The sequence below is a fragment of the Lampetra planeri genome, chromosome 8 (assembly GCF_965212315.1).
Source record: "Lampetra planeri chromosome 8, kcLamPlan1.2.h2, whole genome shotgun sequence".
NCBI lineage: Eukaryota > Metazoa > Chordata > Hyperoartia > Petromyzontiformes > Petromyzontidae > Lampetra > Lampetra planeri.
In genome coordinates, this window is record NC_136114.1 from 10945656 (window position 1) to 10960936 (window position 15281).

The 15281-nt window shown below is 44.3% G+C and overlaps 1 protein-coding gene across 2 annotated transcripts in view; it reads right to left on the bottom strand.

Annotated features, from left to right (window-relative positions):
• LOC144720322 (uncharacterized) overlaps window positions 1-9941 on the bottom strand; it is a 69341-nt gene extending 59400 nt beyond the window's left edge. Inside the window, exon 1 of one of the 2 annotated variants that reach the window (XM_078596989.1) lies at window positions 9448-9941. The gene's annotated coding sequence lies outside the window, so the exon portion shown is untranslated. The remainder of the gene's footprint in view (window positions 1-9447) is intronic. The other variant, XM_078596990.1, reaches the window with a different exon arrangement.
• Between the last annotated feature and the right edge of the window lie 5340 nt (window positions 9942-15281).

Here is a 15281-nt window from a genome sequence, read left to right on the forward strand (position 1 = left end):
TCAAGTTGGTTTAACGTTGGACTAGAGGCCATTTGGTCTCGAGGTCAAATACCAGACGCGGTCTTCTCAGCACGTCTTTCCTCCCAAGCCAGTAAAGTGAGCCCAATCTGGTGAGTAAACCCACCATCAATGGGTGTCCTGTGAAAGGACAAGAGCCTCACCGCAAAGAACGAGGAACTGGTACCAATCACTCAAAAAAACCAACAAGGGACAATGTACAGATGAGCGCTGCCCAAAGTGTTGAAGTGCGAGGGACACTGATATTATCTGATTCTATTTCAGTAGCATTATTATACTGCAATGTGTATCCATGAAGACCTTTCTTCCCCCTCCTCCTCTTAGATGTTTACGAAACAGATTTCGCAGTGGCAAGATATTTTGTCCCTTCCCTGGTATACAGGGGGTTCGTGCGTTCAATCCCTGACACCTGTATATTTGGAGTTTGCATGTTTTCTCCGTAGTCGCGTGGATTTTTCACCGGGCCCTCTGGTTTTTCCCCTCCACATTTAGAAATACAGTATTCGTTTGGAGTTATTTGGTTGCTATACATTTCCACAGGATAAGCCACTTCGTTGGGCTATCATTTGTGGCCAGGTCACTTCTGAAAAAAAGTTACATAGCTCAGTGGGCCTTACCTGGTAAAAGAAATAGTTACCGCTGGACTGAAGGCCACTTATTTACTGAACACTACTCATATTTCCAAAAACATTTGAGACATTTAATATATGTGTAGTGGTTAGCGCACTGCACTATGAACCCAACCATCTGTTTGATTCCATGCTATAGCCCACATCAGTGGCAAGTGATACCAGAACTGGTCACCAACTCACACTAACCAGTGTGGTGGAGTATGGTCATACGTGATTGACATGTAGAGGAGAGGCCTTTACCCAGCAGTCTGTACATTTTAATTTATTTTTCGTCATTGTCCACGTCAGTGTGCTTCGCAACGAATAGAGGCATATGATCATGTGTTACGTGTGATTTTCAGCCCAGGGTTAGAGTCTACGGCTAATGTTTAAAGTTTAGTACAGTTCTGTACATGGTAATAACATGCAGTATACTCTTTGGTTCTTTCGGTAAAGTCACGTAGGTATAAAATAAAATAAATCACGAAGTTTCGGGCGCAACACAAGCGTCCGTCACCAGGTGGGAATCCATACTCTTTGGTTCTTTCACATGATGACGGACGCTTGTGTTGCGCCCGAAACGTCGTGATTTATTTTATTTTATACCTACGTGACTTTACCGAAAGAACCAAAGAGTATGGATTCCTGCATTCACGAAAGCTTCAAATCAACATGCAGTATATGCGTATACTATCAGTGTTAGTAAGAGCTCGACGGCACACGATTGCAAAATTCCAGTTTTCGAACGTAACTAATTCCAGGGGCTGCGTCACGGTGCACTGTGCACTGTGGTTCACGGAGCAAGACCGGGGTGGCGATTTAAAAACTGGTGAGGCAGGATCAGCCACTCCCGAGGGTTGCATTCCTCCAGTGTCGGCCAGGCCTCTCTTCCGCACACACCTATGGGGTGCGCGGTGTCACACCGCTCAAGTAAACAAAGCTGCTTTGCCCACAATAGAGGGAGGGGGGGTAGATCGCATAAATATAAATGTGTCGTTAAACCCGCCACCACCCGAACCAGCCGCTTAATAAGGTTTGTCACGTAAACAAAACGTGGCCAATTCGTTGCTAGTACAGCACACCGGTGTGTTGGAGAGTAAATCCACAACATCCACAATTCGAGTAGAACGTTTCGCCGGTAATTACAACCAGCATCATCAGGCGACAGCCAGAGTTACGGAGAAATATTCCTGTTTCGGTCTTAAATAGAGGGATGACGACATTTATAATCACGCGATCCAACCTAAAACCCTCTATTATGGACTAAATCTACATATTTCGATTTAAAGCTTTCGTGACTGCAGAGATTCATCTTCTTGGTTCTTTCGGTAAAGTCACGTAGAATGGAAATAATAAAATAATTAAAATAAAACATAATAAAATAATTCTCACGACGTTTCGGTCCACAACGCAAGCAGCCGTCCTCAGGTGCGAGTGGCCGAAACGTCGTGAGAATTATTTTATTATGTTTAATTTTTATTATTTTATTATTTCCATTCTACGTGACTTTACCGAAAGAACCAAGAAGATAAATCTACATGCTCAGAAATGCATTTTACAGAGCTCAGCCCCAGATGGCTCCAGCTGAGACCAAGAACACGCTGTATCGTACAGTGTACCCCATTAAAAGCCACTGATAACAACTCATGGAAACGGCACAATCCCGGTGAGCACGACAGCATGCCCTCACTGGTGGCAATTACCGTCGAGTTAAATTCCCACTCCTAATTCGCGCTGCCTGCCTTTGTGGTCGACAGAGACCAAGCGGAATGAGTACGCACGCAAGGCGTACTCAAATAAAGTTTGAAAGTCAAAGATAAAAAAAACTTCTCAAAAGCCTACCGGGTGTATTATCTGATTTAACCTCACAACAACAAGTGACGTGTATATATCAGGGGATACTAGCAAATCATGGTGTTTAAATTCATGCTACGTTCTATGTTCATACAAACTCTAGCAGTGGATCAATCGTGGCTGTGATGATGATGATATACACACGGACAGCGAAGGGCAATGGGAGGAAGTGGCGTAGTGATTATTGCACCGAGCTGTGAGCCACGGGCAACCAGAGATCATTTCCTGGCCGGTGGCGAACCGCTCCTGGGGCCAAAAACTTCACCCACCCGCACTGACCCCAGCGTGCTGACGCACGGTCTCAAGCAGCTCGTTTGTCTGACACGGCAAGTGGGCGGGGGGGGGTAGAGGCTTCGGGCAGCGGGAAGTGACTTGACGAATGGACTTTAGATTATGGCTACCGATCTTAACACGCCAATGATGAACGTCGCGTTGTCACCGTTGCGGTAAAGAGAAGAACAATTTAACCAGCACGTGAACGGATTAATTTGTGAATACGTAGTGAATGCGAGGCTCGAGACAGGGTTTTGACATTCTTAAGAGGCTCATCAAGAGGTGGGCATCTGTGAAAAAGACTGGAACACGTGTGTGGAAAAAAGAGATTTCTAGGTCATCGGATTCCTCCAGAATAAATGTTCCGATCCTGAACAGGTGACGACGATGGCAATCTCGACGTCACACACGCACAGGATTCGGACAAAACACCGTGTGACACCTTGGGACTGAATCACGAGTTTAGCTGCCAAACGAGATAAGGGCGGCGAGATGGGCGATACTGTTGTTAAATACCACAGAAAGCACGTCTCTTTAGCTCGTAAAAGACCCTTTTCGTTTATGATCTGACTAAAGTCTCTGCCCCTTTATATCCAGTGAGTTTCGATTTAAAGCTTTTGTGACTGCAGGGATTCATCTTCTTGGTTCTTTCGGTAAAGTCACGTAGAATGGAAATGATGAAATAATAAAAATAAAACATAATAAAATAATTCTCACGACGTTTCGGCCACAACGCAAGCAGCCGTCCTCAGGTGGAGAACAGGTCTGTCGAGGAGACAGAGTCTGAATGACAAGCCCCAGGCTTGGAGCGACTATTTAAGCTGGGATGGAGGGGCGAAGAGCTCCAAGCCTGGGGCTTGTCATTCAGACTCTGTCTCCTCGACAGACCTATTCTCCACCTGAGGACGGCTGCTTGCGTTGTGGCCGAAACGTCGTGAGAATTATTTTATTATGTTTTATTTTTATTATTTTATTATTTCCATTCTACGTGACTTTACCGAAAGAACCAAGAAGATGAATCCAGTGAGTTGGTAATGAACGTCTTCCAGCGGTGAATGGTGTTCAGGTGCGCACAACAATAATAAAACCTGCATCACGGGTTTAATTATTGTTTTTGTTAAATGTCGTTTCCATGACTTATTAGCGGTGGCTTCTAATGGGGGTGCACTGTACGGTATAGCGTGCTCTTTGTATCAGCTGGAGCCGTCTGAGGCCGAGCTCCGCAAAATACATTCTGAGTATGTCGATTTTTCTTCTTGGTTCTGTCGGTAAAGTCACGTAGAAGGGAAATAATAAAATAATAAAAATAAAACATAATAAAATAATTCTCACGACGTTTCGACCACAACGCAAGCAGCCGTCCTCAGGTGAAGAACAGGTCTGTCGGAAAGACAGCGTCTGACGTTTCACCGGTAATTACAACCAGACGCTGTCTTTTACGACAGACCTGTTCTTCACCTGAGAACGGCTGCTTGCGTTGTGGCCGAAACGTCGTGAGAATTATTTTATTATGTTTTATTTTTATTATTTTATTATTTCCCTTCTACGTGACTTTATCGAAAGAACCAAGAAGATGAATCCCTGCAGTCACGAAAGCTTTAAATCGAAATATGTAGATTTTATCCATAATGAAGGATGTTGTATTAGATCGTGTGAATCTATATATATAAAATCGCAAATCTGTCTGTCTGTCCGTCTGTCTGTCTGTGTGTGTGTCTGTCTGTCTGTGTGTGTGTCTGTCTGTGTGTGTGTCTGTTTGTCTGTGTGTCGCCGGACCATACGCAGTTTCATTGGACGGCGGTTGCCCCTGGCAACGGGTAGCGACGCATTCGCTGCGGGGTGGATGCCATTTTTAATTCCCGTTAAAAATATGCGCACGCATTAACACGCGACTCTGAGGTAAATTCATCAAAGTTTCACGTCCTCTTCACTCCCCCCCCCACCACAATGTGTGCAATTACTATTATAGGGTCGGTAGATAATACAATTATAGCGATTAGACAGTATTATTGTAGCGCGGGGGAGGGGGGGGGGGTAACGGCCCTTGTACCCAGCCTCAGCCAGGTGGGCAATTTAGGCGAGGCCGGAGGCTCTGCACGGTACTAGGCCTCGACACCCCACCACACTATAGGCCGTACATATTACTGCACAGCGGCCCAGGAGATCGTGGCTGGGGGGGGGGGGCAGGGGTAGCAGCCCATCTGTGTATATATGTAAGGTTATTAAGAAATATATTTTCACCCGGGCAACGCCGGGTACTTATGCTAGTATATATACATAAATATCCCTCCAAGACAGAAACAGAAGGATTTCTCCGTAACTCTGGCTGTCGCCTGATGATGCTGGTTGTAATTACCGGTGAAACGTCGTACTCGAATTGTAAATGTTGTGGATTTACTCTCCAACACACCGGTGTTGCTGTGCTCGTAACGAATTGGCATGTTTCGTTTACGTGACAAACCTTACTAATTGGCTGTGTCGGGTGGTGGCGGGTTTAACGACACATTTTAAATTTACGCGATCTTACCCAAGCACCTCTATTGCGGATAATATTGGTCGCGAAAGCCTACGTGTTATATAGATTTAGCATTAGTTGATGTTATTTTAGCTAAAAAATATAATCGGTACTCTTCTTCCAAGTCTATGTTCCCACGCCTTTACCACCCCGCATTGACCAGCGTGGTGAAGTATGGTCATCCAAACATTCACTTGATGCAAGGGATGAGACGTGTAATTACGCAATGTGATTTGGCAGGAAATAGAAATGATGCAGATGCGTCATTTCAAAATAAATAAATAAATGCTCACATCAACAACCACTGCTAAACTATGTTGAAGTGTTTTCCGGATTGCCACTAATGTGGATGGGTAGCAGAGAAAACACCGATCAATAGATTCATATTGATTCTTTAAGCTCACGATATGTGCATCTAAACCCATTTGTAAGAATGGATGATGGTTTTCTGCTAATGTATTCTGCATGTAATGGGTTTGGGTGTGTTTTGTAGTCTGGCCGGGTGGCTCGCAATCGGAAGTTCAAATCCTGCTTGGAGGTTGTTGACTCAGCCCATCATCCCTCCGGGTTTCTAGACAAGAAGTAAACCGCCTTGTGGCACCCAGATACATTTGGAATTGCCACCACTGGCTCATTTGAGCAGGACATCACGTTCACGTCAACACATTCACCCGATCCATCTAGCCACTCTAGGCCACCGCATTTACTTAATTCATGATAATCATCAACCGTGCTCAATCCACTGCTGGATGAAGGCTTCCCCAATCCGCTGCCACCTCTCTCACGATCCCGCGTTTTAATGGCTCACCCCAGCGCCGGGATGCAAGCATGATTTAATCGCTCCATCTCCCCGTTAAGGGCCTTCCTCTCGGACGCGTTCCATTCCTTGGCTGTCCCCGAGTTACGATTCTTGACCCATCGGCCATCATCCATTCTAGGGGACGTCGTCACCTGTCCAAGCCCCACTGACTTGTCTTACAATCGGGGTGGTTTGTCAATCATTTCACCCCCACTGATGAGTTAGTTCGACCGTATTTTCCGGGATTATAAGACGCACCATAAACGTATGCCTGGGTGTCATTAAAGTTACTCTATACCAATCTGGTCACACGCACACACACACCCCTACCGGATTATAAGACGAACCCGCATCCACCCACCCATACACACACACACCCCATACACACACACCCACCCATACACACACACATACACACACACACCCATACACACACACACACCCATACACACACACCCCCATACACACACACACACCCATACACACACACCCCCATACACACACACACACACACCCATACACACACACACACCCCATACACACACACATACACACACCACACACACACACCCCATACACACACACACACCCCATACACACACACGTTTTACTTGACAGTGCAGGGAAAGTGTGCGTCTGTGTAATCGGGAGAATACGGTAAGCAGTGTTACGTTTATCTTCTTGGTTCTTTCGGTAAAGTCACGTAGAAGGGAAATAATACAATAAAAAAAATAAAACATAATAAGAGAGAATTATATAATTTTATTATATTATTATATTATGTTTTATAATTATTTCCCTTCTACGTGACTTTACCGAAAGAACCAAGAAGATGAATCCCTGCAGTCACGAAAGCTTTAAATCGAAATTCAGTGTTACGTTTCTTGTCTTCATTCCTCAGGTTGCCATTCTAATCTTTGTGGCTGCACATGTTCGCCAAGGAGCAGGAAAAACAAGTGTCGCATCTTGCCAGGCAGCAAATGGGCTGCAGTAGAATGTGGAAAAAAATGCCTCCTTATCTCGGCATCCCACGAGCAGTGCATTCTCTGTTCGTTACAATAAACACGGCATGCTGGTGGAGCTTTCGCAAACGTTTCTCAATCAATCCACTGTTGGATACGAACATAAGCCTCCACAGGAAGTGTTGTTTTGTTGGTCACGGGGGTTGCTGACCATACTTCACCAAGCTGATCCGTGCGGGTTGATGATTGAATGGGATTTCATTGATCCTAGATTTGTAGGGATTTAATTGGTCAACATTGTCGGGTGGCTAGTTTTTGCTCCCGTATTTTGTTCCGAAAGCTTTGCAGTAGACGTGTCTCCGATGCGTCTCACACGCTCACAAGAGGTGAATTAATGTATTCAATATTTACTGCTTGTTTTAGTTGACACACGTAGAGGCCACATATACATTCATATTAAACGAATTATTTTTATTTTTTTATAAAAATATCGATCGGCTGAAAATTGCAAAAACCTTTATTAATCAATGTTCACACACTTAAATTTCGATTTAAAGCTTTCGTGACTGCAGGGATTCATCTTCTTGGTTCTTTCGGTAAAGTCACGTAGAAGGGAAATAATGAAATCATAAAAATAAAACATAGTAAAATACAATTCTCACGACGTTTCGGCCACAACGCAAGCAGCCGTCATCAGGTGAAGAACAGGTCTGTCGGAAAGACAGCGTCTGACAGACCTGTTCTTCACCTGAGGACGGCTGCTTGCGTTGTGGCCGAAACGTCGTGAGAATTGTATTTTATTATGTTTTATTTTTATGATTTCATTATTTCCCTTCTACGTGACTTTACCGAAAGAACCAAGAAGATGTTCACACACTTATTCAATTACACTTCGTACAATCGCAGTACAGTCGTTTGGTTTTCATAGTAGCACTCCCCTCCCATTCACTAAGCCGCACTGACCAGCGTGGTGAAGTATGGTCAGCCACAGACCCCCCTCCCACGCCACAGACGACACGTCATTTGCACGCCTTAATCTAGGTTGTACATTTTATTGTAATAATTATATTATCACCATTAATTCTTTAATCTACACATGACGCGATTATTCGTGTTTATTCGTTCGGGACCACGGATAAATGGAGTTATTCGGCAAATTATTCCCATTATGCGTTCCCTGATCGCGCTCGACGGATAAACGAATCCCATAGTTATCGACCCCGAATATTTGGATAAAAGAAGTTTGTTTATTTACGTGGATCAGCATTTCACAAACTACAACTTAAATATCACGTATCGCTGCACTGTGTATATATGTAGCCCGAATACATCAATACTGCGCGTAACAAACGGCACTGAATTGTTTAAATAAACAATTCAATGTTCACACACTTATTAAATTGTTTAAATAAAACAATGCATTAGTCCGCCTGCTGTATTGTTTCACCCGGGGATAATGGCTTGTGTTGCTATCGAAACGTCGTGATCTATGATTTTTAAAATCCTTTATATTAAGTTCGCTTGCTTGCTTACGACCGTGCAAATATTTCGGTCGTTTTTTAACCCACTTCCCGTGATCCAATCGAGCTGACATTTTCCACACAGACTCGTTGTGCGTGACAATTAATTTTTTTCCAAAATTTTACACTTTTTAGAAAAAAAATATTATATTTAATTACCAATTGCTTAATGGTGCAATGCAATCATCTGACCCATAGGTGGCAGCCATCTCAAGCCAGAGGACGAGAGGACTCTAGCCGCCACGCATATAAAGGATTTATAGTGAAAAACTTTGTTTTTACGGGTTATACTTGTTCTACCCTGCACGTGACTTTACCGAAAGAACCAAAGAGTAAAGTTAGTACGTTTTACCGGCTTTAACTGTTAATACACTACTCACGGTTGATTATGTAAACAGTGACGAGCTCTAAGGTAGCGTGTGCTGTGTGTACCAAAGGGGAGTATTGCTTCATCACGTTGTATACAGTGCTGTCAATCTACGCCGGGTACGAACACAAGTCACGGCTCAAAGGATGCGATCAGATGTCTCTGGGTTAAATCTCCACACCGGACGAGGGAGACGACGTCAAAAACAACGAAATTATCCATCTCAACCGGCGGTTTCTCCCACGACAAATGACAACCGTTTGTCCATCCACCGCTGGTCGGATTCGTTTGACCATACTTCACCCGTTACTGGTCAATGCGGCTTAGTGAAGTATCTGGGGGGTGGAATAATGACCCAGCCAGGTGCGGTTCAGATCACGCTCCACTGACGTTATGTCACGAACGCCGTGGGACGGGGGAGTCGAACCCAGCTTGTTGGTGGTTTGGGGGTGTCGGGGAGCGTTCAAGCGCACAAATCCACCGCGCCCGCAGCTATCCAGCCAGCCAGCGCTGTCCACTTGAACGTACCTTGAACGTGCCTTTGCAGTGCCGGCTCCGGCGAAACTCAGTAAATCCCCGCGGCTGAGTGCTTCATCTCAAGCCGCGATTTCCAGCGGGTCAAGACAAACGCGCGACAGGCACGGTCGCCCTCCTCCTCCTCCGACGACGATTTGACACCCCCCCCACCACTCGCTGTCCGCAACCTCGACTCGGATTTTGTTGACGTCGCTGCGGTGGTTTTGTCACTTGACACACCACCGACCCACTGTCGTGCACCAGCGGCAACTGACACAGTCACCCCCACCCCCGATCCTGTCACCAAAAGTGTGTGTGTGGGGGGGGTGGTCCAGATGAAGCCCCAAACTTCCGGGGTTGTTCCACCCCTCCACCACCAACACCCAACACTCGGCCACCTTTCAGCCGTTGTCGTTGTGCGCCGCGACCTCATGCGAGCGGTGTGTGGGGCCACAGCACCTCCAGGCGACTCGTGTGCCCCACTGCACAGCGACGAAGAGAGAGAGGAGGAGGGGGGGGGGCCCCGTGGGGCAATCGCGAGAGACCGGCCCAGCCGTGGTGATGGGGCAGGGGAGGTGTCTCTGGCAAGCTGTGCCCGCACCTGTGCAGCGCGCTACCGCCGCCTGCTGCTACTGCCGCACGAAGCCCGTGGCTCTGGAACGTGGAGAATGAAGGCCCTCTAAGAGCGAAGAGCTTCTTAAAATGTTTTAGGGCCCGGGGATCACTCAGCCAATGCACCACTCAGCTCCCCTCTACCCCCTCCCAGCCAGCCCTAGTGACAACACGCATTCACTTCTATCTCTAAATACCAGGGATATTAATTGATTAATATTGCCGGGACATAAACATTTTTTTTTTAAACGGCGCTTATAAGGATTTTTTTAAGGTGGGCATTTAGATAGATGTTAGAGTCGGGCAAGTTTTTAATGAGGTTAGTTGATTTAACTTCACTTTTTAATTCAATATCACGAGTAAAATAGTGAATGTCCGAAAGAAAATGTGTGAACAGTGTCATCATGCTGGATTACAGGCGTGCATCGCCACCGCCACCCGACAATGGACTTCATCCGGACCTGGTGGTTTTGCATAATGGTGATGACTCGACCGCGTGTTTTTTGTGTGTTGAAACGTCGCTCAATGACGGTGTATGATCTACTAGCGGTAAGTACCCGGCGTTTTCCGGGCGAAAAAGACAGACACACACACACATCGACTTACACACATCGACTTACACACATCGACTTACACACATCGACTTACACACATCGACTTACACACACACTTTCTATGTACATGAGTTTAGCGGAAGAAGCAAGGAACACAAATATTAGTTGTTCGCACAAAAACATTATGATTGAAATATTTGCAAAGGGATTATTCTAAAATTAGATTTCAATCAACGTGATTTGACACAATAACAAATATATCAATGCAGAGCAAGTTAATAATAAGTTGTTAGTTGTGAGCACACAAACGAAAATATGTGTGAATATTTGCAAGGTGATTATAAAAATACCAGGTTTCTGTGTACATGAGTTGAGCGAAAGAAGCAAGGAATAGAAAAAATAGTTGTCTGCACACAAACATTATTCATGTACATTCATGTTCTTGGTTCTTTCGGTAAAGTAACGTACAAGGGAAATAATAAAATTATAACAATTAAACAATTACATTCTCACGGCGTTTCGATTGCAACACAAGCAATCATCATCAGGTGTGAAAACCACAAGGAAGAAATGTTTTTAAAAAGTAGCCACTTTTTTCACACCTGATGATGATTGCTTGTGTTGCAATCGAAACGTCGTGAGAATTTTATTATTTTCTTTTTATTATTTTATTTTATGAATCCCTGCAGTCTCGAAAGCTTTAAATCGAAATGTACATTCATTTTGTCTTTCGGTAAAGTCGACAGTCATTGCCAAAGAGACCAAGGCAGCTTGCCAGTGACTCAGGGGGCCAGCTGCGTGGTTATCGTGTGTGCAGGTCGCGCAGCCTGCACCTAGACCCGTGTACCGGAGGAACCCAGGCTCCGTGCGTGCAGAACTCGTGGCAAAATTGAAGAGGGACGCGCCAATCATTCACCTGTTGCACCAGGGCCCATGTCAACCACGCCACGCCACTTTGGGGGGACATGTTTGGTTTTCATGATCGTAAACCGAATTAAAATCGGTAAAAACGGGTTACCGCTTTGTCGCATCCTGTATATAGAAATGTCTAGAGCAATGAACATAGCATTTTAGTCGTTTATATATTTTTGTATTTAAACTAAGAAACGCCAGAATGCCTTTGTTACGGGTGAGCACGCTGGGCTTGCAATGCGCGAGGTCGCCCAGACGACTCCAACAGTTGAAACATGAATTACAATCTTGAAATAATTGTGAACCTTTATTTGAAGCTTTCGTGACTGCAGGGATTCATATTCTTGGTTCTTTCGGTAAAGTCACGTAGAAGGGAAATAAATAAATAATACAAATATAAAACAATAAAAATTCTCACGACGTTTCGACTGCAACACAAGCAATCATCATGATATTTGTATTATTTTATTATTTCCCTTCTACGTGACTTTACCGAAAGAACCAAGAATATGAATTACAATCTTGAAATAATTGTGAATCTTGATTTGAAGCTTTCGTGACTGCAGGAATCCATACTCTTTGGTTCTTTCGGTAAAGTCACGTAAAATAAATCACGACGTTTCGGGCGCAACACAAGCGTCCGTCACCAGGTGGGACAGCATGCTTTCCTGATGACGGACGCTTGTGTTACGCCCGAAACGTCGTGATTTATTTTATTTTATGCCTACGTGACTTTACCGAAAGAACCAAAGAGTATAATTGTGAACCTTTATTACACCCCCGTCCCACCTTGACCCCCAGACCCTAGCAGTACGTGTTCCGTGTAAAGGAGCACAAATGCTCTTTAGAGCTCCCTCTAGCGGAGGCCCTTTCGCCAGCAGTGGCGTGAGCGAGTAACACGATTTGATGTCAGATTCATACATCAGAATCCTTTTATTAAACTCGAGGAATCCGATGGGCCATGAAGTTCGTTTAAACAGATTTCATTTTTTTCACAGTTGTCGACGCAGAGCATCAACTACAATTTCACATTCTTAGGTTTTTTCGGTAAAGTCACGTAGGTAAAACATTAAAATTAATAAAAGTAAAATAAAATAAAAATCACGACGTTTCGGAGGCAACGTCGTGATTTTTATTTTATTTTACTTTTATTAATTTTAATGTTTTACCTACGTGACTTTACCGAAAAAACCTAAGAATATGAATCCTTGCAGTCACGAAAGCTTCAAATCTAGAATACAATTTCACATTCTGACAACGGCGTCAAGGATCAGCGGAGTGCATCGCTGCGGTGTCTCAGACCTTCGCATTGAGCTGTCAGGACTGCACCGTTATCGCTGCACTGAGAAACGAGGGCACGGTGACTGAGGCCATCCGTGCGGTCTGTGCGTGCGCACACGCCAATCGGATCATTCTTCGTGACTCACATTCCACTGGAAGCGGTTATCTGATTCTGAATCGGTAATAGATTTTGAAACCATTTAACGATGTTGCGGTTGGAAATAATAAAATAATAAAATAAAACATAATAAAATAATTCTCACGACGTTTCGGCCACAACGCAAGCAGCCGTCCTCAGGTGAAGACCAGGTCTGTCGGGGAGACAGCGTCTCCCCGAGAATTATTTTATTATGTTTTATTTTATTATTTTATTATTTCCATTCTACGTGACTTTACCGAAAGAACCAAGAAGATGAATCCCTGCAGTCACGAAAGCTTTAAATCGAAAAGATGTTGCGGTTGTTATGCAACAACCCTAGCATACACCTCGTGTGTCCTTTGTCAAGCCACTGCTGGATGAAGTCATCCCTATGCTGTCAGTCATAGGGATTGATGGACGATGCATTTTATTTATTTATTTTGGTTTAACACGTGGATTATGAATGCATTCTTTCAACGACGGGCATCCCAATGATGACTATATAACTTTTGGAATTCAAACTTAAGAATAGATCATGGAAAGCAAGCATGTGTTACAAATTCACCCCGAACTCCCTGTACATTTCTACTGCGCGTTCTCTTGGCAAACACTGTTAATTCTTCGGAGATGAATGTTAATTTAAAATCCACTAAAGCTGCAGTTGTAATAATTTACATCCCTCGGTCAATCAACTGTCAGATGAAGGCCTCCTCCATGCCGTGTCGGTCATACTTCAGCACGCTGGTCAGTGCTGGTTGGTGAAGGGAGGGAGTATGTCTGTAGAACTTCTTTCGCACCGTACGTAGCCAACCGCGCTATTCAATGATACGGGGAGGAAGGGGAAGAGGTGTAGGAGGCATGGATGCAGAACCTGTTCAGATGTTATTCGTCACTGATGTTAGCCGTGGCCCGGAATAGAACTCAGGTAGGCGTACTCGTAGCGCACTGCGCTAGCCGCTGCATTTCCCTGTATGGTGTAATTGCACGTACAATTACGCATTGTCTTGGAGGATTGTGGACAGTTAAATAAGTAATGAACGAAAACTGTATTTCAGCACGTAAACATTAAATAACATTCTAGTCCACGGCAAGGTGCACGGGCTGTGGGGCCAAAAGCTTCGCTTAATTTGAGTTCCATCTCGAGGGCCAGGAAGCTGAAGGAGTAAAGTGTTCACCATCACGTGGTTAAACCAATTCCTGACGATTGAGTACTTTGAGTTTATTGGTTATGGTCTATAGGCTTTTGCTGGTTCTAAATCACAATCCTGAAATTATTTTTTAAACGAACTTTGGAAAGAATTATATGGTTAAGAACATTCGTTAATAATAACAGGAAAATGTATCGTAGGTGATGGCCCTTCTGTGCAATGAAGAAGGACCATTGCCCGAAACGTCACCTATTGTTTATCCTTTGTTACACGACAGTGGCATTGATGAAAATTCGTTTCTTGTTATTCGTACTTGTGCAGCACTGCCAACGCAGCATCATCAAATAATAATTTGGAAATAAATGTGTACTTTCACATGTGCAAGAACGCGCGTTATTTAGTTGTTTCTACGTATTAACTTTCTGGAGAGAGAATGGTTATACTGACAGCAACCCTTACTTGTTGGGCTGGATTCGGTCCAGTTTGCGTGTGTATACAAATGCTTTTGGTTCACACAAGTCCGGTCCCGGTGTGGACTCACCATAATTAATATGCCACCTGGATATACATGCGTAACTGAAGGTGATTTATTTAATGTATTACCTAAAATGCAATAACTACCATATACAGGGTGCTTCAAAAAATGTTAACACTTTTATGGGACGATCGTTTTTAATGGGAAAAAGAACGGGTAATACACTGTAACATGATAACAACTGTAATGTTAATAGCTTTAAAACGTGAAAGGGTCTTCACTTGTTCGCCATCATTGTCAACACGCGCCTGGAGTCTTCTCCAGGTGGTCTCCAGAGCTCGGAGGCACATTTCTTTGTGGTATTGTTGCAAATTCTCAGGAGTATATAACACGTTTTTAAAGCAGCCTGTAGAGGGCTCTGTGAGATGTAGATTTGTTTCTTCTTCTTCTGTGCAAGGCTCAAGGCTCTCACCGTGCAGAGTGAGGGCCCTTACCAATAACGGTGTGTTAACCAGCAGGATGTCTGACTGCCGATGAGTGGCCACACGAGTGAATCCCGCTGCGTGTTGAACAAAAAAAGAAAGCCGCTGCTTTGGCGTGAGTCGGGAAAGCCGAGTGCCGTCGGTCGATAGGCTGAATAACATTTTTCCATTTAAAGTGGGAGAGACAAAACGGAAGGTCTTCTTGGTTCTTTCGGTAAAGTCACGTAGAATGGAAATAATAAA